Source organism: Dipodomys spectabilis, unplaced genomic scaffold (genome assembly GCF_019054845.1).
Source record: "Dipodomys spectabilis isolate Male_0828 unplaced genomic scaffold, ASM1905484v1 ptg000173l, whole genome shotgun sequence".
NCBI lineage: Eukaryota > Metazoa > Chordata > Mammalia > Rodentia > Heteromyidae > Dipodomys > Dipodomys spectabilis.
In genome coordinates, this window is record NW_024870850.1 from 5,405,199 (window position 1) to 5,432,626 (window position 27,428).

At 36.8% G+C, this 27,428-nt stretch overlaps 1 pseudogene; it reads right to left on the bottom strand.

Moving 5' to 3' along the window:
* Positions 1-1,598: 1,598 nt before the first annotated feature.
* LOC122119945 lies at positions 1,599-26,844 on the bottom strand (annotated as a pseudogene).
* Positions 26,845-27,428: the final 584 nt, after the last annotated feature.

Sequence of the window (27,428 nt, forward strand, 5' to 3'; positions counted from 1 at the left end):
ACTACATGGTTCTAAAATACTGGGCATATCTGTGCTAAAATTCTCATCACATCTAATGAGTTTTGTCATTTCAGAATATTTGTTGGCAATTCTTGATAAGGATCAGGTAAGCTCTACTTATTCTATTTGATCTCCTTGTTGCTTTAATTGGAAATAATAAAGGGCTTTTGTGGCAAACATTTCAGTTCAAAGCCAACCTGGGCTGAAAAATCCCTAAGACTCCATCTCCCAACTAACCTGCAAAGAGGCTGGAAGCATGGCTCAAGACTCTTATCTCTAACCAGCCAAACACTGGAAGTACATTTGTAACTCAACATGGTAGAGCACTAGCCTTGAGCACAAGTGTTCAGAGACAATGCCGAGGCCTTGAGTTCAATCCTCCTTGAATATCAACTGGGACAAGCCATCCCAGCAACGAGCCCCTAGACTCAGCCAGTCTGGGGAACAAGGGAACATGGACAGGTGTAAGAGGAGATGATGTCACATCAGCTACTTTCAAAATTAACCAGAGCCAGGAGGTCAGTAGGAGTAAGAAGCCTGCCCATCCAATGTATATACCCATCTACCTATTAACTGAACAGGAATTTATATTCTTGCCTTTGTCACTTGACTTCTCTACCTAGTTGCCAGATGTCAGAAATAGCTATGGACATTTCTACCAACATTATCAGCTCCAAGTCCTTCCTCTTGCAATTTATTTGCTCTCTAGTATTTTTTTCCAGCCCCTCAATGCTCATGAGACTTCTCCAGACTTCATTTAAGGACTCATGCCACCAAGGGACAGCTGCTGCTCACTGCTTTCTCTGGGAGGGGACCAAATTCCAGCCTTTTACCCCTATTGTTGATGCCCCTTGTCAGCAGGAAGTAGCCAGAGAGAATCTGCACCCTATTTCATGATTATTAAAAGGCTGGAATGTAATATCCACTCCTGGGTGGCTAGCAGACTCCACCCTCCTTGCAGCAAAGTCTCCACCTAGTACCTGCATTACCTAGGCAACTGGGCCACCTGGAAGAGGTCACATCTGCATCTGCTGAGGTCACATCTGAATTTGATGTGGCCACACCTTTCTCCACCCATACCCTAGATAAGGCCTAGCCCAGGCCCAGATGTCCTCTTCCTCTTCTTTTCTAGCTCTTTCTTTCTCAGCTCTTTCCTTCTCTTCTCTTTCCCAGCTCTCTTCTCTTTCCTAGCTCTCTCTTTCCCACCTTTCCCAGATGCTCTCTTTTCTAGCTCTTTACTCTCTCTTTCCCATCTCTCTCTCTTTCCCAGCTCTCCCAGCTCTCTTTCCTAGGCCTTTCCCCACTGTGTGGAGGACCAAGATGACCTTGTGCCAGCCAGAAAAATGAATAAACCTACCCCTTACCTGAAAAAAATAGAATTAAGCACAGAATAAATAGGAGGATCCAAAAACATAGTAGCAAACCTCCACTATAAACTGTGATCAGCATCACTTGTGACTATCACTGCGAGGAAAATGTACACTACATCTTTGGCCTTTGAAGTAAAAAGTCCATAATATAAACTATGACAAGAAGAGATAATTGCTGTAGATTTAGATCAGACCTGCTGTATACAAATCAAACCTATGTATTTAAGCTTAGAAAGGATTATTTCTCCTGCTATGACTTTTTTCCCTAAAGCCATGCAGAAAATTTCCATTTGGTATTAACAAGACGATATAACACTTTGGTGCAAAAATGCAGCCTAAGAGCCCTGCACCAGAGGCCAAGATGGAGAAGACCTCCACAGCCACCATGAACTTCCCCTTGGCACTGTGGTATACAGGCAGGAAGGTGAGCCACACACTGCAGAAAACCAGCATGCTGAAGGTCAAGAATTTGGCTTAATTGAAGGTGTCAGGCAGATTCCTGGCCAGAAAAGCCACAGTGAAGCTAGCCAGGGCCAGGGAACCCAAGTATCCCAGGTCACAGTAGAAGGCAGTGAGGGAGCCCTTGTTGCACAGGATGATGAAATGGCCATGTTCAGAGTGTGCATCAGTGTCCACAAAGGGAGGAGAGGTTCCCAGCCAGAGTCCACAGAGAGTCACCTGGATGAGAGTGCAGATTGGGATGATGAAGTTGGGAGCCCCTGATACCAGCATCCACCTCATCCTTCTCCCTGAGGAAGTGGCCTTGAAGGCCAGAACCACAGTCACTGTTTTGGCCAACACTGTGGAAACAGCCACAGTGAACACAACGCCAAATGTGACCTGCTGCAGGATGCAGGTGATTGTGTTAGGACGGCCAAGAAAGAGCAAGGAACAGAGGAAACAGAAGATGAGGGAGATGAGCAAGATATAGCTGAGAGCCCGGTTATTGGCCTTAACAAGAGGAGTGTCTTGGTGTTTCACAAATATTCCAAGAACAGCAACAGTGAGCACAGAGAAACAAAAAGCCATGCAGGCCAGAGCCATGCCTATTTGATCTCCAAAAGCCAGGAAACTTGCAACTCTCTGGAGATAGTGAGACCGGTATGTGTTGGTATATTGATGATCTGGACACTTCACACATTGCTCCATATCTGTTGAAACATGTATATTACGATTACTTCTTTTTATGAACCCCGTTTGCTTCAAACAATTAATGAAAAATTTCACTTAAGTGAAGTCCTAAGATATGAGCATTTATTATAACAAAAGAGTTTTGTATTTTTTTCAAATCATAACTGCCTTCCATTTTTATCTTCTTCTTTATTCAGGCTTTTTTATTCAGAATTCTTTTTGTCAATGACTATCACACGTATTCATAATGTAAATCCTATTGAAATTTTTATAATTTTTGTCATGCTAGTTAAGACTCCTGCAGTCATATTAAAATTGGAATTATACAGTTTACATTGCTCCATATGTTTCTGTAAAACATTAATTTTACCCTGTTGTATATTGTCCTTGATTTCACTTTATTATGCTTATCTCACCTGCTCACCTGTGAAGTTGTAGGAACACACTGATCACTCTTGGGCCCTCTATAGTCATGCTCAATTCTTAAGCTAATTCCAGCTTACTAAGACCTTGCCCTGTGCCAAGAAGAGTTCTGGGCACTGAGAAGTTAAGATAAGCAAGATCCAAGTTTTCTGTATGAGTAAAATATAAGTTTTAAGATGAATACACTCTGTATAGGACTTATGTTTAATTTTATGTTAGATTTTTAGACTGGCCCTAATGATTAGTGATAAGAAGGATTCCTGCAGATAACTTTACCTGCAATAGACTGTAAAATCCTTCTAAATATGTAATTCAAAGCCTGTGCTATCATATTGCGATTAGCAATACGACCATTTCTCAGAATTTAGTTATTATCAAGGAGAAGGAGAATGGGCTCTGCAATCCAAATACAAAGTTTTTGAATTGACTTGTTTGGATTGAGGATAACTAGACAGAGATAAAGGATTTCTTTATAAGTAACAAACTCACCTGTCCCATTAGCAATCTCATTTTCTAGGCAAGGTTTACAATCAAAGCAACAGGCAGCCTTTCCTTCCTGAGGAGGTTTCCTGAATCCAGGAGCATAACTCTCACTGCAGACAGAGTGAGGAGTCTGAGGAAAGGCAGGGATATGTCAGTAACTGTTCAGATTCATACCAAACATTACAACAGTCCATGGTTTTACAATGGGATGTTTCACCATAGTGTTTTAAGTAGGCAAGTCAGTCCATTTATTAAATTCTGTTACAGATTACATATTCCATGATTCCCAAAGGCTATGTGCTACAAACTTGATTTCTAGCCTGTTGAATTATTAATAGGTATGGGATTATTAAAAGGTGGAAAATAGTGGTGAGAAAGCAATTTCTAATGCACAGCCTTATGGGATTTACTTGAAATCCTGTCATTATATGCTATCTCCTACTCATCTGTTATGAGAGAATAGCAAAGAGGAAACCTCCACATTATAGAGTTACATGAACCACAGGATCATCTTGTTTCTTTTTGTTTTCCAGTGGCCATGAAGTGAGAATCTTCTCACAGATGCCTTCAATGATTCCTCTAACCAAAGATTTTTTTTGTGTGTGTGAGATTACCATACAGAGGAGTTTCAATTACATGGGCAAGATAGCCAGTACATTTCTTCTCAAGCATTGTTGCCTCCTCTTTGTTTTCCCTTCCCAGCCCTTCTCATTACACCCCCACCCTAACCCCCCCCCCACCAAAGTTGTAAAGTTCATTTTTCGACATAATGACTTGTACATCTCATTGTTGCAGTGGGTCCACCTGTATCCCTAGTTAAATGATTTGTTTTTTCCCTTCCCCACCACAAATTATACCAACATCAAATTCAGTGAAAGCATGGGTTATATCGTGGGGGAGGGGCATACAAAGCAACATAGAAATCATCTTGTAAATATGTTAGAAACAATTGCATGAAAGGAAAAAAAAACATTTGAATACTTATCTTCGGGTCCATTTCCCCTAACATCAACTTATGTGACCTTTTCTGGTTGACTCAGACATATACTAGTTATTGCAAATAAGGGAAATCATGGGTCGTATGTTTCTTTTGGCCTGGCTTACATCACTTAATATAATTTTTTCCAAGTCTTTCCATTTCCAAACAAATGAGACAATGTCATTCTTTCTGATGGAGGCATAGAATTCCATTGTCTATATATACCATTTTCTTGATCCATTCATGTACTGAGGGGCATCTGAGTTTAACCAAAGATTTTTAAGTAGCAGTTCAATTATCCATGGAGTGAATCTCCACAGAAGGGAGGAAAAGAAATCTTTCAACCACATAAATTAACTCTTCAGGTACTTTATCACAATGTTATATACCACTGAGATAAAATGACATCTTATGTCAATATTCAAAATCAGCATGTGGAAACAGTGATAACTCTTTAGGTTCTTATCCTGGGCTTGAGTTAAGGCTTGGGCACTGGACTTAAACTATATTTGCTCAAGAATAGCACTCTTGTACTTTAATCACAGCTCTACCTCCAGACTTTTAGAGGTTATTTGGCGATAAGAGTCTCACAGAATTTCCTGTGTAAGCTGATTCTAAACTATGACATTCCAATCTCAGCTCTATTAGTTGCTAGGATTATAGGAGAAATTAGCTGGTACTCAGCCAGGTACAAATTTAAAGGGTGATTCTTGCTGATTTGTGTGTGCTTAAAATGATTAGAATTAGATCCAACTCACTTCTGTAGTTCCAATGGCCCACTCTACCATATCTTCAGATACAGACAGTTGATTGCTATGTGGAACATATGGAGAAAATTTCCCTATTCTCACTGCAAGTTCCAGACCTTCTGGAAAATTCCAAATTTTCAGAATGTCATAATCTGGCTCCAGTTTCCTTTTCTCATCCCAAATCACTTGATCTCCAATAGGATTGTAAAGGATTCTTCAGAAAAGTGTGCAGCTAAAAGAGAGACATCACATTATCATGAAGTAAATCCAGAGATAAGACAGAAAACCAGAAGTAAGAAACACAACTGATTGAATTTAATCTCTGATTCTGAATTCAAAAAGAATAGAGACACCTAATCAAGTATCTCAGAAGAAAATCTATGATGGAATAAAAATAATCACTCTGAACAATAATCTTTCCTGATCACTCAGAAAAGGAGTACAAAGACTTTTTCCAGAGAAATTATTTTACTCCATCTTGCCACAACCACTATTTTATGAATATCTATCTTTTGAGTTTGCTAAATGTTCAATGCCAAGAGTTGAATGAAACTTGGTCACATGAAAAAATCGGATAATTCTGTTCTGTAGGTCATCCTTTGATCTGACTGAAGAAACTCTTGGGGAAAAGCTCAATTTGTGATCTTCAAAACAGTAGTTATGAACATGTTGTGGTTATTAGTAACCAAAGGAATGCATAAGCAATTTTCTGGTGCTTTATGGATATAATCCAAGCTACTCAAGTGGATCGGATCATGCTTGGAAGCCAGCCTGGACAGAAAATTAGTTAGAACCATGTCTCAAATGAACAATTCAGAAAAAGAAGAAAGAAAAGTTGTGATCACGTGGTTGAGTACTAGCCTTGATCACAAAGATACTCAGGGACATAGCCCAGGCACTGTGTTCAAGTCCTTGCACTGGCCAAAATTAAATTGTAGAAATATGATATATTTTATACTTGGTATTGGCCTGTTGTTTCTTGACAGCATATCCACACATTTCTACAGTAACTCAAAAACATTGAAACATAAAGAGTCATGTAGGGTTTTAAAAAGCACCTGAATTATTTAATTTTTTAAATGTGAACTTACATTTGTTCAATTTTGTGCTTACATTAGTTTCTAATAATAGAAGGAAAAGCTTAAGAGTTGAAACAATTACTTCAAATACTGAAATATTCATTAATTTCAACAACCAAGTTATGTGTGACATATGAATACAAACATATATATTTGTGTATATAAACACATATCATATAGACATATATAGATAGAAACACCCATGCAAACATATAGGAATATTTAATTTCATGCAGTAAGAAACCCCTCTAACAAGTGCCTTTGCTCACAGTGTTTGTACTCTGACATAGTAGAAATTACCTGTTCAGGGGAAGGCACTGTTTCTTTCCTATTTCCCATTGTTTGAACTTCTGTTTGATGAAGAAGCATCTCATGGAGAGCCTGTGCCACAGTATACACAGCGTTGTATATATTGTAACTATCCACAGACATAGTCATGTAAAAAATGCATGCAGGCAACAAATTCAAAGAGGTATCATGAGCACAGTTGTCCCATGTTACACAGTCAGACTCAGCATCTGAGCAATTAAAAGAGAGAAACCACAGCCTCGCAAGAAAAATGTCTTCTGGGTATTTGGAAGGTTTAACTGCCTTGACAAAATCTGTGAATCCAAAAACCTCTACATGATGGTGTGTAAAAATCAGAGGTACATGCAATGAGCCTAGCATGAAATATCTCCTCTTCATGGTGAAATCCCACTGTGAGTTCGTGATACAAACTTTGCCATGTATAAACATTCGTTCAACCAATAACACGAAAGCCATCTGTGAATCATTATCACCATATATGATGAGGACATTTGCTGAAGATAGATTTATCTGGTTATAGACTGCCATGAGTTTGAATATATGTGATGCGTCTTGGGTTGAGATCATTAGCTCATAGGCTACACAAATTTTGTTCTTAGCCATCTCTTCTTTCAACTCAGCAAGAACCCATGCACCATTCTCATCTTGTGTAGTCAATAGTCCCGCCCAGCTCCAGTTGAAGTGAAGCACTAAGGAGACCATTGCAGTGGCTATTGATACTTCCTTTGAGGACATCTGATAGAGAGTGGGAAACTTGTTATAGTCACTCAGGGTATTATCAAAAGGCCCAAAGGTAAGCTATGGGGAAAGAAAATTGGACACTCCATGAATGAGAAGATATCGATGCATCACAATCTCAGTCTTGCATTCTGGTTAGAAACAGTTGAAGTAGGTGGAAGGTAGGTTTTGTTTTAGTTTTTGGAAAAATAGTTCAATTATTTTTGAAAAGTTGCACAATATATCAATAGTCCTATAATTGTCTCTTGATACTTGTCACTATTTCCATGAACTTTTCCCATCTATATCAAGCTAACCCAATCCTAATTCCATTTTCATGTATGCCCATAGTATATCATGTTGTTTTTCATCACCCATCCATTCCATATTCCTTCACATTTTTCCCTTAATGCCTACTCCACTCAGACATGCTTTACCTTTTTGGTGTTCATTTTTTACACTGTCAGTAGATCAGAAAAGTTATACCATGGATTTCCACCACTCTGTTTACCATACTATAATCAGATTGATCATGTATATATATGAGCAGGTATCTGTGTTTTCCATAGTTATTTCATATGACATTTTCATATTTTAGATCTAAATTTCACGTATGAGATTACACATGTACTCTTTCTCATTCTGAACCTGATTTACTTCATTCATCCTAGTATCTTTCATGTGTTTGTGTGTGTGTGTGTGTGTGTATGTGTGAGTGTGTGTGTGTGTGTGTGTGTGTGTGTGTGTGTGTGTGTGTGTGTGTACATATGAATGCCAGTACAGAGGCACAAATTCATTGCTTGTTGTACTTCCTCGGCAATTTCCCTAAAGACTGGTGCTGTACCAATGGGCTCACATATTGACCTTGTGCCCTTTGCAGGTTAATTGGAGATACAGGTTTCCTGATTAGCTAGGATTACTGCTGTGAGCCATCAGTACCCTGACAAGTAGGTACACTGAAAAGTCCTTTGTATTTCCTTATTTCTTATAGAAGATTATTGATAAGGCTTGAAACAATAAATTATCCGTCTTCTCATGTCCACTCTCTTTTTCCAAACAGTGAAAATATATATTTCCAACAGTGTTTGAGTAATTACTCTTTGATACAACAAATTTTGATTTGTTCAGGAATCCAGTCTCTTCTTCTCATTCTCTCATAAAACCCCTGAAATGGCACAATATTAATCAGTTTTTTTTATCCATCCACATCTCCCACCCTCACCTGTGGAAATTTGTAGAATCCCAGTAATGTCCCAATCTGGTAAGATGTTGTTCCTGATGGTCCTGTAAGGACTGCTACAGACCTGTTGTCTCTCATACAGGAATAGTTTGGAATCTTGTACTTCCCAAAGAGACAAATGAAGGGATTCTTAAACATTGGCCAAGTTCCAAATTCATCATTGTAGATATCAAATCCAAGGGTCAAGTTATGTAAAAGATCAGGATTAATGTTGATCTCCTCAATAGCAAAAGCCAAGGCCAAAAACACACTGATAGTTCTTGAACGTAATCCTGCAAAATGAGCAAAGAAATTGCAGCCGAGTTTTTCAAACCTTAAGAGTTTGATACATTAAATGCTTGCTTCTTTGTCAGGATACATATTAAAATATTACGTCAATTATAATGGACTGTGAATGTCATGACTTATGCCTGTATAAAGATCTAGGTAAGGATACGAAGAGCAATTGTCATGAATGAGATTCCTTTAAGTCGAGAGAGAGGTTGATATTCCCTAGTACCACATGTACCACAGCAAAAGACTTTTGTCTTCCATTTCGTTTTCATGACACAGCAAATATTGTGTTGATTCTATGTTAGGGCACCTATCTACACCAGGGTCGAAAATAATTCTTGTGTTTTCAGTCTTCCAGTTTATATTATGTGTTTATATGGCATATTAAGCTAACAAAGGAATGTTTAATTTAAGTGCAATATTTAGAAGTTAAGTATTATTTATAATGATTCTATAGTAAGCTCAGCTCATAGACCAACATATTGAATGGCTCTTTCTGATAATAATCTGAAAAAAGTGCTGCACTATTAGGGGCAGGGATTTTATTTTTATGTATGTAACAAAATGAAAGGGATGCATCCAATTTCAAGGAACTTATTTTGGACACAGGAACCCATGATATGGTGGTTGAGGAGAGAATTGTAGGTCAGCTTTGCATAGAAATCCCAGTTTCAAGGCCTCCATGATAAAATGCATTGATCACTACTCTCTTTCCAATATTTTTAGATTGAGATACTGAAAAGTAATCAATAGAGCAAAAGAAAGAGTAGTTTTCTTTCTTTCTCTATGTTATGTCTGTGTGCACCAAGGTATGTGTGAGGGTGTGTATTTGTTTGTGTTTACATGCAAGTTCATGAGTGGAAATATTCTAAATAAACTAATATAATGAAATCAACTGGTATTGTTACAAAGAAACACTAAACGTATTCAATCTGTACCGTAGGTTTATGTAAAGTGATCACAGTTAAAAAATGTCATATTCTGAAATGTTCTAAACAGAAGGAATTAGTGAGTTTCAGGAAAATTTAATTGAATATTCACATATGGAGAAATAAAATGTAGGAACGAAGATGTTTGAAAAATGTTCTTCAAAAGTTGGTGAGACTATTTTTAAAAAAGCAAAGGTTGAGAGGCATTCAAAGTAAAAGTCATAAAGTTGAAAAATAATCAGTTTTAGGGGCTGGGAAGGTGGCTGAGTGGTAGAGTGCTTGCCTTGCATGCATGAGGCTGTGGGTTAGATTCTTCAGCACCACATAAGCAAAAAGAAAAAAGCCAGAAGTGGTGCTGTGGCTCAAGTGGTAGAGTGCTAACCTTGATCTGAAGAGCTAAGGGACAGAGCCCAGGCCCAGAGTTCAGGCCCCACGACCGGACCAAAAAAAAATCAGTTTTACCATGACATCTGCAACAAGCTGTCTTAGCATGAAGTTCTCACAAGTGAAATATATATACAGGGATGATTCTGCAAAGTAAAACAGAAATGGACCTATATCTTATAGGTGTGCACATATTTCTATAACAGCTGACTCCTCAGTAGAGTCTATATAAGCCAAAAGAACATGGAAGAGATCCTTACAGTACAGAAGATAAAAAATCTATATTATATATGTTGAAATGTGAACTTTACAATTTAAGGGGGTAGGGAAATAGGGGGGAGGGAGGAGTGTAGTTGTGGAGTTGGAAGGGAAGGGATAATAGGGGAAAAACAAAGGAGGAGGTTACAATATTTTATAGGAAATATAATCATTACCTTGCTCATGTAACTGTAACCCCTCTGTACAGATTTTTTACAATAAAAGTATTTAAAAAATCTAAAGTATCCAACAAGAGTATTGCACCTAGCAAAGCTATCATGTAAAAATGGAGGAAGGATCAAGATGTACCCAGAGAAGCACAGTTAAGAGAAAGTTTTTCCATTAAACCCATCGTACATGAATTAATAAAGTAAGTTTTTCAGAACACAAAACAGATACATTAATGAAAAAGAAATATATACAAGAATGTATATCCTGTTTCCTGTGCACACTGAAACTTGAGTACAACAGCATATGAATAACAGAAAATACTCAAACTCATGGAAACTGAGCAATTCATTGATGAGTCTTCAGGAGTTCTTTGAAGAGAAAGGTAAGAAAGGAAATTTAATTGTTTTGGGACTCAATGTGGAAGTATACATAAAATATCAACTCCATTGGCCCACAAGAAAGGCAGATTCCATGAATTCCCTTCACCTCAAGAGATCCACACCAATCAAACTTTAAATAGAGACTCATTTAAATACAGAAGTAATTTCATAGTAGAAACACAGGAGCAGAAGACACAACACAGCATTCAGACCCCTGTTGAATGGCTGCAGCCTAGGAGCATTGCTTCCCCAGGCAGCCCAAGTAGACCCAGAAGGACATGCCTGAAATGCCACCAGTCAAAGCTTAATCAGAGAGCACTGTGACACTGACAAATATAACACCAGAAAGAGCACTAACCTTAGAAACACAAGGAGGGAAAGCGGGCAGATATCTGAATAAGCTTGGGGACTCCTATGGAGATCCTGCTGTTGTTCCTATACAACAAAATGGAGGAGAGACACCGCAGGAAGGTAGGGGGAAACAAGAAGAGAACATTGAGACTGCTACATCCAGACACAGAGGCCCCTCAAGAAGACTCCTGCTGGCCAGCTCAAAACTGGCTCTGGAATCTCTGAGTACCTCATAGGGGACTCCTTCCTTGGAGGACCAGTTCCAGGTGTTGATGTAAACAGCCAATAACAATTGAGGCAATTGAAATGGATATAAAGTCCTCTCTTTCATGAAAAGCCCAGGACCAGATGTATTCACAGCAGGAATTTATAAGTTCTTCAAATAGGAACTAACTCGCATACTCCTCAAAATCTTCAAGGAAATAGAATGGGAAAGATCAAGGTCAAAATCATTTTGTGAAGCCAACATAATGCTCCACCCCAAACCAGAGAGGAGCTCATCAATTAAAGAGGACTACAGACCAATTTCTTTGATGGATGTTGATGCAAAATTGCTCAACAGATTTTTACACAACAGAATTCAAAAAGTAACCCAAAAAATCATAGATATGTTCAAATGGGATTCATTCCAGGATTGCAATCCTTTTATGATAAACATTTTAGAGAAGTTATGAATACATGGAGGGCTCTTCAATATAATAAACACTATCTATGACAAACCTAGAGTAAACATTATACTTAATGGGAGAAATTTAAAACATTCCCTCTAAAATCAGAACAACACAAGGATGCCTACAATCTCTATGCCTCTTTTTTCCCTGAAATTCTTTTAGATCTTCCTGCTTTTGCCAAGTATGTGCTGAGATTACAGGCATTAGTAACCACATCTGGGTCTTCTTTATTGTTTCAGTATTGTCTGTCTTTCTATCTATCTATGTCCTATACATCCATACTTTTAGTTAATACCTAGCAATCCCATTGTTGGAATTTATTGAAGGACCACAAAACAGACCACACTTAAGACCCAAAAATTATCATAATTGCAGAATTGTTTACTCTAACCATGAAATGGAGTCAACTTAGATGTCCCTCAATGGATGATGGAACAAGAAAACATGGTATATATTCACAATGGAATTATACTTATCTATCAGAAAGAAGGATACTCTAACTTTTGTAAGGAAATGGAAAACCAAAAACCATGGAAAAATTATTTTAAGGAAAGTAAGACATGTGTGCTGCATTTTCCCTATTTTGTGGTGATTAGAATGTCCCTGTAAACCTATAAATAAAAAGAGAATGAATAAAATGAATGAATAAATAAATATTATACATATGTATGCACAGACCCTGGGATATGGGAATTTATATAGGACCACAGACATTAACGTACAGAGGTAAAAAAGCCGATATGCCTAGGAGTGGTGGAAAAGAGCCCAATGGGTATGGAAAGATTACTATATAAATCAATATTCTATGAAATGAAGTAAAGGAAAAGAAAACAAAAGCTATTTTTTCATTTGTAATTTTTGCAGTTTTTCTATTTTTACTTTTTGTTGGTTTATTAGTTTGTATTTTGGAGGGTAAGGAGGAGCACATAAAGTTGGAACAAGCACATAAAGGATGAACAAACACAACACCGATATGCAGTAGACACTAGGTGGAAAATGAACTGGATATGTCGTAGGTGGAGATGGGCAGGAAAGAGAGAGTGTGATGAAAGAACAGACAAAGTCAAAAAGAATTGTACTCTTTACTCATGTACCTGTAACCTCTCTGAATATCAATTCTACAATAACAATAACATATGATAAGTAAGTTAAAAACCCATAAATAAAATAAACAGGCCCTTCACAAGCAGTGAAGTTGCATTGGCAATGACACACTTCCTTCTCCAGAAAAGCCTAGCACCTGATGGCTTTATAGTCAATTCTAAAAGAACGTTAAAGGAGAATTTTCACCTGTACTCCTCAAATACTTCAAAGAACTAGAAAGGGAGGGAACACTACCAATTCTATGAAGCCAGCATTACACTCAACTCCAAACAAGGGAATGCTACACTGAGTAAAGAGAACTCTGTATCTTTCTCTTCAATTAACATCGATGCATTACCTCTCAACAAAATACTCGCAAATAGAATCCAACAACTTAGGAAGGGGAAACAAAGGAAGAAGCAACAATGCTTGATAAGCAATGTACTCATTACCTTGTCCATGTAATTGTAACCAGTCTGTATGGTATTCTCACAATAAAAAAAAGAATCCAACAACTGATGCAGAAATTCATACATTATGATCCAAGGGGATTCATAACAGGGAGCAAATCTGTTTTAACAAATGTAAATCAATTAACATATTATACCACATCAGTAGAAACAAGGGCAAAATCCTTATGATTAACTCAATTGAAGCAGAAAAAAACCACACCCCTGTATGATAAAAGGTCTGGGGAAGCGAGGAATCTTTAAAACATTCCTCAATGTAAGAAAGACTGCATATGAACAATATACAGCCAGTTTTATGCTAAATGGTGAACAACCGAAGATATTTCCCCTACATTTAGGAACAAAACAAACATGTCTACTCTCTCCATTCTTCTTCAATATGGGATTGGATTTCCTAGCAAGAGCGTTAAGCAGGGGGAAAGTATTTAGGTGAAGCAAACAGGGAAGAAAGAGTAAAACAATCCCTTTTTCCAGAAGACCTGATCATATATTTAAGCGCACCTAAAATCTCCTCTTCTGTAGCTAGTAAAATTGATCCTGAGCTTTCACAAAATTGGAAATTACAAAATGGACTCACAAAATAAGTGCCTGCCTTTATGCCATTGAGAGATCAAGCCTGAAATTACAATAGCATCCCATTTGCAACTGTCTCAAAAATAATAAAATATCTGGGAATGAACCAATAGGGAAAAGACCACTATAGTGAAAACTTTAACAATTTGAAAAGGGAAAGCATAGAAGAATTAAGAAGATGGAAAGATATTCTGTGCTCCTGGGCTAGAAGAATTAGCATTGTGAAAATGGAAAAACTGCCCAATGTAATTTACAAATTTAATGCAATATCCAAAAAATCCCAACAAAATTATTCAGAGAAAGAAAAAGCAATCCAAACTCTGATAGAGAATTAGTAAAGATTGTGAAAAGCAAAGCAATTCTTAGTGGTCAGAACAGGTCAGGACAAATAACAACACTGATGCTTAAACATTATTAGAGAGGCATAGTAATGAAAACAGCATGGTACTTGCAAAAAGATAAGCCAGAGGACCAATGGAACAGAAGACAATGAAATGAACACAAAGAACTATAGCCATCTAATATTTGATAAAGGGGAACAAGAATATAAGCTAAAATAAAAACGCTTGCAAAACCGGACATCCATGTGCAGAAAATTTAAACTAGATAATCTATACATTACCTTGCACCAATATCAATTTAAAATGGATCAAAGATCACAATGGAAAGTCAGAAAACATGAAACTGTTACAGGGAAGCGTAGGGTAAGGGGAGGGCTCCTCAGAACAGATTAAAAACTTTCTAAGTAAAATTCCTAAATCAGAACAAATAAAAAGTAATTTTAAAATGGGTCTACACCAAACTTAATATTTTCTGCACTACAAATCACATAGGTATCAAGCTAAATAGAAAGATCATAGAACAGATTTTTGCCAGGTATCCATCAGAGAAAGGACCCATATCCAAAATACACCTGGAGCTTAAAATGTTGATTACTCCAAGATTCATCATCTCAACTAATAATTGAGCTAATGACTCAACAGAAATATCTCAGAAGAAGAGATAAGAATGATCAATAGACACTTAAAAGAAATATTCATCATCTCTTATCATAAAGGAAACTCAAGTCAAGACCAAACTGGGATTGCACCTCACCCCATTTAGAATGGCCATTATCAAGGAAACTATAAATTCTGGCAACAAAATGGACAAAAGGAACTCTATTGATTGTGAAACTGAAAGATCCCCAGATATACACCCATCTTTGATTATTAGACCTTATCCGTCATTGTGTGCAGAGTTAATTCAGATATATATTACTCAATTCAAAATCTCTCAGACTTAACTCCTGCCATTGTAGTATTATTTCTTTTTACTTATATAATTTTTAAGTGCTTAATTAAAAAATAATTTCCTTTTTCTTGTTTTCTGAATCTTGCCACTCCATTCCTTCTATCTTTTTCCTCTCTCTGAATTTAGTTCTTAGGTGTCTTTCCTCTCTCCTTATCCTTTCCCACATTCCTCTATTATATTTTTCTGGTCACAATTCTCCCTAAATCTGTTAATTACTGGTCTGTTGACTCCTTCTTTGATTTTCTTAGTCTATTATTCCCTCTTTGTTGCTGAACTAGATGATATCTGTTTAACTAGATTGCATCTGTACTCTTTTTGACTGCATCATACAATCTGTACAAGTACAGGGCTCTGGTTGATGCTTGCCTTAAAATAGTGTTCTAGCATAGAACTAATTCTGCTTTCACACCCAAATGGCCAGTACAAACTGGAAAAACACAATAAAAAGGGCAAGTCTATGTATCTCAACTCCCAATCATAATAATCAGGCAACAGAGTAGTTAATGAATAATCCAGAGGAGAGTTCCCCAAATGATCTACAAACATTTATTGGTAAACATGTTTAATGAAAAGATTGAAAGCATGCAAAGGTCTCTGTGTGAGCATGATAGAGGAATGCATGAGTGGGATGAGGTTAACCAAAGATTAATACAGGAATTTTGCTAGCTTCAGGCGGCTAATCAAAGATTAATATAGGAATGGCATGAGCAGGTTGATAAGAAACAAAGATTAATAGAGGCATTCATGGAATCCATAAACAGAAAGTTGAAGGAATCCATGGAGGCCAAAAAGGCGATGTTCAATGAAGCCCTACAGAAGAAAAGGGAGTCCATATAAACAAACTCAGAAATGACAATGGACACATCACTACGATAACACCCAAGATTCAGAACATTGTAAGGGAATACTTCTCAAACCTTTATGCTAATGAATTTGAGAATCTGGAAGAGACAAATTTCCAGCAAGCATGGACATGCCCAAACTAAACAAAGATGATTTAAATCAATTTAACAGACCCATATCAAGGATCAAAATAGGAACAGCAACAGGAACCCTCCCACCCAAGGAAAGACCAGGAACAGATGGATTTACAGCTGAATTCAACAAGGTGCTCATAGCAGAACTCACACAAATGCTCCTCCAAATCTTCAATGAAGAAATTTGTTCTATGAAGGCAGAATAATCCTCATCCCCAAACCAGGCAGGGCCTCACCAATGGAAGAGATCTATACACCCATTTCTTTAAGAAAGATAGACTCAAAACTTCTCAATAAAATTTTGGCCAATCAGCTTCAATAAGTCAACAAAAAAATCCTACACCATGATCAAAGAGGATTCATTTCATGGATCCAAATCTGGTTAAATAGACACAAATCAAACACTATAATTCATCACATCAACAAGAGCAAGGTTAAGAACCATAAAGACCACAATAGATGCAGAAAAAGCCTTTGACACGATGCATCAAACCTTTATGATGAAAGCTCTGGAAAAACTAGGACTCCATGTAGAATTCCTCAATATTACAAAGGGTGTGTATTACAAACTAACAGCCAGCCTTAAAGGTAATAGCAAAAAGCTAAAGCCATTTACTCTAAACTCAGGAACAAGACAAGGATGTTCACTCTCTTCACTCCTCTTAAATTTAGTATTATTTTGCCAGGATATATCAATTAGGCCAGATGCAAACATAAAGGGGATCCAAATAGAGAAAGATGAAGGAAAACTTGCCCTCTTTGCAGATGACATGATCTTGTATTAAAGAACCCCATGGACTCCACTCCCAAGTGACTTATGCTGATCCAAAATGTGACAAAGAGCAGGGTATGAAACTAATTCTCAAAAATCAATGGCTTTTCTGTATGTCAATATCAAGTAGAACGTGGCTGAAATCAGGAAAGCAACTCCTTTTGTAATAGCCCCACAAAATAAAAAATACCCAGGAGTAAACTGAAGAAGTGAAGGACCTGTATGATGAAAATGTTAAAATCCTAAAAAAGTAAATTAAAGCCGAATTTAGGAAGTGGGAAACCCTCCCATGATCCTGGATTGGGAGGGTTAATATCGTGAAAATGGCAGTATTGTCAAGGCTATCTACAAATTCAGTGCAATACCCATCAATATACCAACCTCATTCTTCAATGAAATGGAAGAAGCAATCCAAAAATTCATATGGAACAATAAAGACTCGAATAGCACAAACAATACTTAGCAGAAAGAACAGTGCTGAGGAATATCAATACCAAATTTGAACTGTACTACAAAGTCATAGTAATCAGAACAGCTTTGAACTGGCACAAGAACTGACATGAGGATCAATGGAATAGAACTGAAGACCCAGAAATGAACCCACAGACATAGAGCCAACTAATCTTCAATAATGGAGCTAAAAAGAAGGATGGAAGGAAGACAGTCGCTTCATTAAATGGAACTGGCAAAATTAGTTAAAAATGCATAGAAAACTAAAGCTAGATTCTTATATATCACCCTGCATTAGAGTCAACTCCCAATGGATCAAAGACCTGTAAGTAAAAGCAGACACCCTGACAGAACGAATGGAATAAACTCTAGGACTCCTTGGAACATGCTGAAATTTTCTTAATAAAGACCCAGAAATACAACAAATCAAAATATAGGATTGCATGAAACTGCAGAACTTCTGAATAACAAAGGACATAGCAAGCAAGATCAATAGAATGCCCATGGATTGGGAGAAGATCTTCACTAGTCATACAACATAAAAGGGTCTCATGTCTAAAGTATACTTCGAACTGATACAGGTTGACTCATTGCAACAATGAGATGTACAAGATGCTATGTTGAAAAACAAACTTTACATTTTAGGCGCAGAGGAGGCGGGTATGTGGTTGTGGAGATCAGACGGAAGGGATGGTAGGGGAAAAACAAGGGAGGAGACAACAGTGCTTGATAAGAAATGTACTCATTAATTTGGTCATGTGATTGTAACCTCTCTATACAGTATTTTAACAATAAAAACTTATAAAAAAAAACTTAAATCCCCAACAACGTATCTGCAAAGAAACAACCATCTTAATAATAAGTGGACTAAAGACTTAAAGAGAGACTTCTCTGAAGAGAAAATAAGAATGGTCAATAGACATATGAAGAAATGCTCAACTTCTCTAGACTTAAAATAAATGCAAATCAAAACAATATTGAGATTCCATCGCACTCCAGTTTGACTCGCTATCATCAAGAAATCTAATAACAACAGATGCTGGAGGGGATGTGGCCAAAAGAGAACTCTACTGCATTGTTGGTGGGAGTGTAAATATACACACAGAATTCTATGCCTCCACCAAAAAGAATGACACTGCCCCATTTGTTAGGAAATGGAAAGACTTGGAAAAAATTATACTAAGTTAAGTTAGCCAGGCCCAAAGAAACATAGGCCACATGGTTTGCCTTATCTGCAATAACTTGTATATGCCTAGGACATGCAGAGGGGGTCAAAAGCTATTTACATATGACAACATAAGCTGATGTTAAGCAAAATGAACCCCAAGGTAAGGAAACATGAGATTTTTGTCTTTGTTGCTATTGTTTTTAATGTACTTATAATGTACTGTGTGATTTTTTTATTATTACTGGTTGTGGGGCTTGAACTCTGGGCTTGGGCACTATCCCTCAGTTCTCCAGCTCAAGGTCAGTGCTCTACCACTTGAGCCACAGAATTATTTCCAGTATTCTAGTGGTTTATTGGAGATAAGAGTCTCACTGATTTTTGTGCCAGGGCTGGGTTTGAACCATGATCCTCAGATCTCAGTCTTTTGTAGCTAGGATTACAGGTGTGAGCCACCATTACCCAGCCATGTGTGAAATTTTTTTGGATGTTCTTCCCCCATGATATAACACTTGTGGTCACTGTATTTGATTTCAGTGCCCTGGATCTTGTATATACATTTTTCTAATTTGGGGGAGGGGATGGGAAATAACAAAATGCTGAAACAAGGATACAGGTTGACCCATTGTAACAATAACATATACAAGACAGTAAATTGAAAACAAACTTTACAACTTTGGGGTGGAGCAAAGAGCTGGGGTGGTGGGGAGGGAACTAATGGTAGGGTAAAAGCAAAAGTGTGGTAACAATGCTCGATGGGAAATGTTTTCGTTACCTTGCTAATGTAAATGTAACCCATATGTACAGTATCTTTACAATAATATATATATATATATATATATATATATATATATATATATATACTAGAAAAGAAATAACCTATGACAAACCAGCTCCACTTCTGAGCATATATCCATTAGAACATGGACAAGAATACATTAAAGCTGCTATCACAATCATGTTTATTGAAGCTTTATTTACCATACGCAAGATATGGAATTATTCCAGCTGCCTCTATATACTATACACGGTGGAAACCTTCCCATTAGAATGAATGATGTTGAATCTCTGATAAAGTAATGGAGAGGGTTGGAAAGGTGGCTCAGTGGTAGAGTGATTGCTTTGTATGCATGAGACCCTGGGTTTGATTCCTTAGCACCACATAAGCAGAAAAAGCTCAAATGGTAGAACATCATCTTTCAGCTGAAGATCTGAGGGACAGTGCCCAGGCCCAGAGTTCAGAAGCCACGTTCAACAAAAAAGAGATAGAAATGGAATGACTAGGAGAAGTTGATGTTAAGTGTACTAAGCCAGACTCAAAGAAGCCCAAATTGTATGATTTCCCTCCTTGGTGGGAAGTAGAATGTGCCTATAAATCTAGAAGTAAACCGACTAGATTGCACCCAAGCAATAATAAACGAATTGTCTGAAGTACAATAGAATCTATGAGGAAGCACGATGAGTATAATTCTTTAGAACAATAAAGGCAATGGCCAACAAAATGACTACTAAGAATACCTGAGGGGTGTGGGAGCAAAATGCAGAGGAATAGAAGAAAGAATGTGGGAAATGAGTAGAACACAGGCAAGAATGTATTGGATATCCCACAGAATTGGGAAAAAAGGGAAGGATTTAGTGAAGCATATTGAAGGAATAACACAATTCCAGATGCTTTGTATAAATAAACTGCTTTGTTAAATGGCAAAAAATACAAGACAATCTCCAATTAAGTAAAGTGAGGGTTGGGGTTGAGGTGGGAGTGGTGGGTGAACATGTTAAAAGGGGTGATCTTGATCGAGACACATTGTATTTGTCAAACGCTCTGTTGACGGACAACTCGTTTGAACAAAAATATAAAGAAAATGATCTTTAAAATGTATTAAATTTACTGGTAAGGGTACATGTAGTAATATAATGTATATTATACATTCTATATATTATATAATACATAAAGAGCATATATATATATCACTACATACATGAAACTATGAACAATATACATAAATATAAGTATATACAACATAACACATACAGTGTACATAAATTTTCTGTTAAATTGCAAAAAAGAATGTAATTCAAAAATTAAGAGAAGATGGAAGGGGTTTGGAGGTGTGGGTGAAAATGGTAAATGGGGTGAAATGGTTCAAGAGACACTGTATTCATAAACTGCTTTGTTGAATGGCAACTGTTCATACTACTACCAAAAGAAAATAAAAATTTAAAAATGTATAAAATTTACTGGTTACACTGACTATACAAGTGAGCCAAGAAGGTTCTACCATTATAAATATTGTAGACAACTGTTAGACATGATTTTTATGAAGAGGGAAAATTATTAACATATCTAGTATATTCCATAGAAAAATGGAAAATTAAATGTTCAATTTTCAAATTATGGGAGGAAAACAATGTAGTTGCCATTTACATTTGTATCACTTTAATATCTGAAAATATTTTTATTTTGATTTTTTGACAAGGTGATGTACAGAGGGAGTAGAGTGATATTAGTTAGATATTAATTACATTTATTGTCAAATTTGTAACCACATCTTATCTTAAAATATTAAACAAAAAATTTCATTAAAAGTTAAAGGAAAAGATTTCATTACAACATGTCCCTACATTCAGTTATGGATTTGATCAAGACCCTATATTAATTGTGTGTGTATGTTTTTTTTTCTTTTATCCTCATCATCACAGATTTTTGCCATTATTCCAAAGTAGCTTCTTGTAATATATTTTAAGCCCCATAAGTACCTCAAAATCTGTAGCAGACAAATGAAAATTCATAATCCAAAAGTCAAAACTCACTACTATTTAACTTACTTAATAAACATCAAAGACTCTAAAGGAGAGGAAGGGAAGAACAAGTTTCAATAAACCAGGAGAATAAGGTATATAATGGCAATGTTGAGAAGTGATCTGTCAATAATGACTGGGAATGCAAACTCTACAAATACAAATTGGAAGGCCTGAATGAATAAAACCCTCAGTCCAAAAGGTAGTTTGATTCCAGCAAAGTTAGCTGACCATCAATGGCCTTCAGTGAGAGTAAGAAAGTAAAGTAAGCCAGATCCACAGAAACATAGGTTGTATGATTTCTCTGGGTATAGAATGTACCTACAAATCTACAAATAAACAAACCAAATGGTTAAAAAAAAACAGCAGGGGCTGGGAAGTGGGCTCAGTGGTAGAGTGCTTGCCTTGCATGTATGAGTGGAAGAGTGCTAGCCTTGAGGTGAAGGGATGAGGGCCAGCACACAGGCCCAGATTTCAAGCCCCACAATCAACCAAAAAAAAAAAAACACCAAAAAAAATTTTTTACATGATAAAATATACACGTCTCTAGGCATTCCCCACAGTGAGAACAAAAGAGCGTATACTCAGGAGAGGACACAAAGGGGTAATACCTATGTCCATCTGATCATATAAAATAATATTTGTTAAAAAGAACTTAGGAAATAATATTTGTTAAAAAGAACTTAGGAGAATGGGAACAAGACGTTTATTTTTTTATTGCTGTTTTGGTGAGCATGGAGTCACAGAAAAGGTGGAACAAAAGGTGTTCAAATGCAGCAGTAGTACTCAGTAGACACTATGTTGGAAATAAACTATAGACCTTTTGGGTGAGGAGGGGAGGGAAATATAGAGAGTGAAGTGGTGACATTGTTCACAAAGAAATATTCTCTTCATCTTACTTATATAACTGTAAACTCTCTGTACATCATCTTTATAATAGCAATAAACAGTACATCAACTGAGAAAAAAAGGAGTGGAATAAGGCAGTCCACACAAATGAAAGGGAAAAGAAAGCAGAAGTATCCATAACTTATCACATTAAATAGACCTTAATCAAAATAATTAAATGTGTCATGTTTGTAATGCAATGATGAAGCAATCAGATCAACAAGATGACATAACAATTGTAAATGAACATAAATATATTATCAAAACACTTAATCTATGTAAGAAGACTTTGAGATAATCCTCAACACATTCCCTTGCATGGAAATGAAATGAATTCTTTTTCAATCAGAAAGAAAGCCTTTAATTTAATTAAAAGTATTCAATGTAATTAAATGATCAATACATGATTATATGACTTATTTTTTAAGGCAAAGCACTAGACGTTTACTAATCTTTGGAACAAATAAAAATGAAAACAGAAATGAGAATCTACACATATAGAAAATGAAATGAAACTGTAAAAGCCTTTGCTGAAATCAGAAGTAGTAGTTCTGTACTAATGAACCTATGCTTCATCTCAAGGAACTAGAAAAACAAACCCAAAATTAGTAGAAGGAATAAAATAATCAAGTAGAAGAAAAAGAATTAGAGATTAAACTACCATGGGGATAATGAATGATACAAAAAGAAGCTTCTACAAGAACAGGATGGTAAAACTGAAGTAAAAAATCATGAACCACAGAAGGGGAGATCAACAAAATTTCACATATGAACACACACACCTCCCATTATTCAGGATGGTAGAAGCAGTATGGGGAAAAGAGCTGTATTATTGAAGATTCAGTACAGTCTATGTCAAAATTCCTATCATTTCCCTCTCAGAAATAGAGCAAGGAAAACTGAATTTTATGAATAAGGAAATCCTCCATTAGCCAGAGCTATTTTAACGCAAGAACAACACAAAAGCATCCCCCTGCCTGTTCTTTACTTATACTGCACAGCCATAATAGCAGAAAACATTCTGATTAAAACAGACACATGGATCAAAGAAATAAAAGTCTGAAAAGTATTTGCAAATAACAGATATCTGATTGTTGGAGAAGATACATATAATACAAGGCCTAATCATGTCACTCTTAGCAAGGGTTGCTATTGAGAAACGGGGCGTTCATGTGTACAACCTTAAATCTAGACCATATATTTTTTCCCTCAACATTGTTTGGTTCTTAATAGAGACTTGAACTTTGCAAATAATAGTGTAAATGAGGTGAAATATAAATACAAGTCAATGGCTCATAAAAGAATAGGAATAATTATTCTCTGGGTTGGAGTAAATGGAAGAATCAGTTGTCTAATTGACAAGGCCATAACTTCCACTCCAAACACTGGAAATGGAAAGTTACTGTGCTTGCATCTAAATGAAACGTTTTAGCACAATGAATGCAATGGTGGTACAGGCAAATGATCAGTTAAAATCTTACAAGCGTAAGTATTATAAGTCTAGGGCATGCAGAAAAGGTCAAAAGCTATGTACATATGACCATATAAGATGATGTTAAGCAAAATGAACCTCAAGACAGGGAAGCAATTGTTTTTTTCTTTCGCGCTATTATTTTTTAACATACTTATAATATACTATGTGGTTTTTGTTTCTTTGGAATGTTCCTCCCCGATTGTATCACACCCGTTTCACTGCATTTTATTCTGGTGCCCTGCATCTTTGATATACACTTTTCTAATTCTGGGGTGAGGGGAGGGAAAAATGCTTAAATAGGGATAGGTTGACCCATTGTAACAATGATATGTACAAGATACCATTTTGAAAACGAACTTTACAACTTGTTGGGGGGGAAGGGAGTGAGGAGTTGGGGAGGTTTGGAGAGAAGCGGTGGAAGGGAAAAACAAAGGAAGAGATAACAATGCTTGATAAGAAATGTACTCATTACTCTATTCATATAAATGTAATCCCTCTGTACAGTATTCCTACAATAAAGAACATATATTATAAAAAGTCTTCCTAGCTAAACACCTCACAGAGGATGAACAACATCATGGAAAACAGTTCTAAAAATTAGATACCAGAAGAGAAAAAATACAATCATGGAAAGAAAATTAGAAATAAGAAATAGAAAATCACAACAAACACATGATATTCAATCATGTGGAGAATAAGGACATCCATTGGTTATTCATTATCACAGAGAAAAATGCAGTTTTGGTAATGGCATATACAAATTTAAGTTTGGCAATTCTTCAATAAATTAAAACTATCTCTATTGGTGGTTTATAGCTGCAATCCTAGATAAGCAAGAAAACAACAGATAAGGATCCTAAGTCAAAGCTAGCTGTCACAGAAAAGTACATGGCACATTTTATCTCTAATCAATCAACAAAAAGCTAGAAGTGGAGGTATCCCTCAAGTTGTAGAGTATCATCTTTAAGATAAAAATGCACACAAATAAGCCAATAACCAGTGGCTTCTTCTAGCTACCTCAGAAAAGTGAAAATGATTAGTAGAAATTAGAGATATAGAAGAGACAAAATGTGTGCCTCGATACGAAAACAGGTATATGCAAGAGAGTGAATGTAATCAAAGTATGTGACATGCAGTGTGGAATTACAACCTGGATGAGATTCTTGGCACAAGCAACTTATTTTATCAAAATTGGCAAGCAACAACTAACCTCAGTGCATGTAGACATTAGTCAAATCTCTCACCTAGATATGTCTAAGTGCAGTGCTCTATTTATCTGCAAGAAAACCTTAATAAGTATTTCTATCTGTAGTCAATAGCATGAATAAAATTTTCTTTATCCAGAACAGACTTTCCTTTTTATCTGGGGGTAGCAATGAAACATCCATCAGCTGAAACCATGCTACTCAGCATGTCTATATTAGCACCTTAAAAAATACTTGAATACATTTTCAGAATTTAAGAAAATAAAAATCAGCTAAACATGGGTAAATAGTGTGGAATATAAAGAATAAGCTAAGCCAGACAGTATTGCCTCATGCCTTCTGTTTTAACTACACATGAGGCTGAGACCTGAGGATCATGTTTTCAAGACAACTTGCTCAGGGATATCTCTGAGACTGTAATGTCCATTTTACTACAAAAAGGTGCCAGAATTGGAGCTGTGTCTCAAGGGCTAGAGCGCTAGCCTTCAGCAAAAATGTTCAGGTACAGCACCCAGGCTGAGTTCCCAGGATCAGCAAGAGAGGAATAAAAATGTACGTGACATAAAAAATAAGGACATGTATCTTCTAATGCACAGAAGAAAGTAATTCTTATCCTGTGATCTCTGCTCTCAATTGTGGGCAGCTGCCTCCCTCTATAGTTGTCATACTAGCACTTAAAAAGGAATGTCAGTGATAGAGAAAATGACATTATCTTTTGCAACGGAAGTCAGATTATTTGCAAGGAGTTCTGTGGAGTCATTTTTCTTTTGTGTTCTCTTTCTTTTACTATAGCCAGTTGTTACTGAGACTGTGTTACAAACAAAACTTCTAGGCGATGCATGTGCACAAGTAAAGAACTCATCTTGGGCACATAAAATTCTCCTCAACGGAATGTTTCATAATGCTCAGCTGTCTGATAACACCTCAGTTGTGGAACATGTCTGACATGAAACAATGCTACAAGGCTTGACCTGGAACAGTAAGTGCTTGTGTACACTAAGAATGTGTGTGTGTGCATGCACGCCATTCCTACATCACATGCTTGGGCACTGTTCTTGAGCTTTATTGCTCAAGGCTTGCACACTGTCTCTTGAACAACAGCTTCATTTCCAGCTTTTGGCTGGTTAATTGGAGATAAAAGTCTCACAGATTTGCCTGCCTGAGCTGGTGTCAAACCTCCGTTCTCATAAATGAACCCAATAATTAGTTAGGTTTACAGGCATGAGCCACCATAAGAAAATTTAACAAGGTTCGCAAAATATAGGTGTTACTAAACAAATTTCCCAGGTTACTGGCCTAGAGTGTAAGGAAATGTAGTTATACCATTTTAATAAAGAACTCATGCCAGTGACTCAGGTTGATTGAAGTAACATCACTTCATTTTCCACAGTAATAGATGCAATGGAAGAAACACAGCCATGCTGGAGTAAAGTGAAGAAGTAACAGACCTGGAAAGGAGAAGCTACATAGAAGGGAAAAGAGTCTTCTCCTGCTAGCAGGGAGAAAATCATGGAACAGGAGATGTAAGACAACATAGTGAAACTGAGCACTTCTAGATGAAATAGTTATGGAAGTCACTGTAGAGAGACAGAGATCATTGATGTGTACACCCAGAGTTCCCTCACTCATCAAACATCCTCAGAATAAAACAGTAAATGGAAATAAAAAATTGAATTACTTACACCTTGTTCTCTTCAAGCCTGGAAGCATGGATATTACTGTGATCTTTTCCCAAAGTGTAGAGAGGGAAAAACCCAGCGATCATCACATCTCCATCCATGTGTGCTCGGTGCTTCATTGTAGAAAAGCAGCTAGTGCCAGCCAGTGACTTGACAGGGAGGGGAAGATGGAGAAGGAGGAGTGTGAAAGCCAAAAGGCACATCCCTGAATCATCTGCCTCGCAGATTTGAGGCCCACAGTTTCAGTTATGTATATGCACATATGTGTCTTTTTATTGACAGAAATCTACACTGTAGCTCACCTCTAATGAAACCCTCTTGTGAGTCCTCAGAAGTAATGTGCAAGACTATTCCCAGGGCTCTGCATTTGTAGCCTTGCCTCAGGCAGAAGAACATGAGTTAGCAAATATGTTTATAGGTTTGCCTTCTTCATCACAGGTGCTGTGATTTCATCTAAGACCAAAGATAGTGAAGCCCCAGAGATTGAGTTATCTTGGTAAGAGTTTGTCCAAAACCTGTTTCTAGAAAATACTTGCATGAAAGTCATTTGGGATAATGCAATTCTTGCATGAGATGATGCCCTGTCATGTGAATGTTGAAATTGGCAGAAAAAGTCTATGCATGTGAGTTGTCATCAGAAGTTATGAGGGCATTGGGCTTAGAGGGTTTATTCACCCACACCATATCCAGGAAAACATGCTCT